The 1757-nt window shown below is 50.2% G+C and overlaps 1 protein-coding gene across 14 annotated transcripts in view; it reads right to left on the bottom strand.

Annotated features, from left to right (window-relative positions):
- Positions 1-230, bottom strand: part of GTDC1 (glycosyltransferase like domain containing 1) — a 403613-nt gene extending 403383 nt beyond the window's left edge. For 13 of the 14 annotated variants that reach the window (XR_005838888.1, XR_005838889.1, XR_005838892.1 and 10 more), the window contains exon 1: positions 136-230. The gene's annotated coding sequence lies outside the window, so the exon portion shown is untranslated. The remainder of the gene's footprint in view (positions 1-135) is intronic. The other variant, XM_040645228.1, reaches the window with a different exon arrangement.
- Positions 231-1757: the final 1527 nt, after the last annotated feature.

Genomic DNA, 1757 nt, shown 5'->3' with positions numbered 1-1757 from the left:
TGCCGCCGCCGCTGCCCCTCTGGGAACTCCGCGCCGCGCGGCCCCGCGAGGCGGGCGTCGGGGAGGGAAGGGGAGGGGCCGCGCTCCCCGCCTCCCCGCCGGCCCGCGCGGCTCCCCAGCCCGGAGCCTACTCACCTCCTCCTCCTCCTCCTTGTCTCTCCCTCCTGGCCACCGGCGCGGCCCAGCCGGCGACGCGCTGACGCCGTGCCCCTCCCCCGCGGCCGCCGCCGCCGCCGCCCCTCCCGGCCTGCGGCCGCTGCGGCCTTCGGGCGCGTCAGGCGCAGGCCCCGCCCTCTGGCCCGCCCACGCGCCTAAGACTCCGCCCCCTACGCGGTCCGGACGGTGAGGGCGCGGGGTCCCTGACTCAGCGGCGGTTGCCGCCCGCGCGCACAGGGCCGCCTCAGCTCACGGCCTCCGCTTCTCTTCTCACCTGCCCACTGCCCGAGGGCTTCGCTTCACTTCTCACCTAGCCGCGCGCCCTTTCCATCTCTCATGAGCACCCCTCTCTGCCTGTTCAGCTTTTTGTACTCTTTCTCTAAACCTCTAGTCTTGTTCTAAGCTCGCATTGGCGCCTTCTCTTTTCTTCTGGAAGGTCTTCGCTGCTCTCTAGATCGGCCTCGGCTTCCTCCTGCAGTTTTTCTGACGGTTCCTCCTCCCTGTCTCCGTTCCTCTCCCTGGCCTGCTGAAGCTCCTGGCCCCTCCCCTGCCACCTGTACCTGCTCTACAGCTCGCACCTCTTTCGGCTACATCTGCTTCGCCTACGCGTCCTAATTTCCCTCTGGGCAGGCTCACGCTTTCCTTTACCTACATTTTGTCTGTCCTTTCGGTTCTGACTCCTCCACAGACTAAAGATGCATTTTGGGTATTCAACAATTGCTTGTCCACACTTACATGAAGAGAGTAACATTAAGGAATTAAAAAGCACAAAGCAAAGCGATAGCAGTGGTGACCATCTTTCAGTTACGTAGTTGTGTCTACGTTCTCTTTGTGATACTGTTTTGACAAATTTAAAGGAATGGAATTTTCTATTGGGACTTAAAATTCACAAATTTTGGATGTTTTTTCCCTGCAACCTAACCACTTTTTTGATAAAACACATGTTAGATATTGATAAAATAAATACATAGTAGAAAGAGCACCAGGATCTTTTAGGTCTCTTGTTTTCTTACCTGTAAAATGAGGAATTTGTCCCTTCCGCATTTAAATTAAAATTTTTCTGTGATTCTGAATTAAAGGATTTTGTATTTGGAAGGAGCTTGTGGGTTAAATGAGTCAAGAGAAGGCAAATAATGCACATGTAACTGGAAGTCTGGTAACTTCATTTTTAAAACTGCAACTTGGAAGAGTCAGGGTGTGATGTGGAAATGAGTTAAGAATGAAGGAAACTGATTAGGTCTTTGGAGTTACATCCACAAGTTTTTAAATTATGTGAGTAAACATTATTATCCTTAAATTGAAGAGTTAAAACTATCTTCCATTCTAAACAAAATCCAGGCTCTACGTGGACCTTCAAAGCTTAAAACCATTGTTGAATTGAACAACAGCATTACAAGCATTCGAAAGCCTAATAAACCATCTGTCCGTCTGCTTTAACACAAATTGGGAAAAAAGAAAAGTGTAAATGCCAAAAGCTGAAAGCAGTGTTGCTAACTACACATGAAACTAATAAATCCTATCACACAGAAAAAGTGTATGAAAAACTCTAAAGACTGTGGCCTCCATTTCATTGTTTAGAAATAGAATCACGTAGTTTTATA

This window comes from Ursus maritimus, unplaced genomic scaffold (assembly GCF_017311325.1).
Source record: "Ursus maritimus isolate PB19 unplaced genomic scaffold, ASM1731132v1 scaffold_1, whole genome shotgun sequence".
Classification (NCBI taxonomy): domain Eukaryota; kingdom Metazoa; phylum Chordata; class Mammalia; order Carnivora; family Ursidae; genus Ursus; species Ursus maritimus.
The sequence above is the reverse complement of the archived record's forward strand: the minus strand, read 5'-3'. Positions and strand labels throughout refer to the sequence as shown.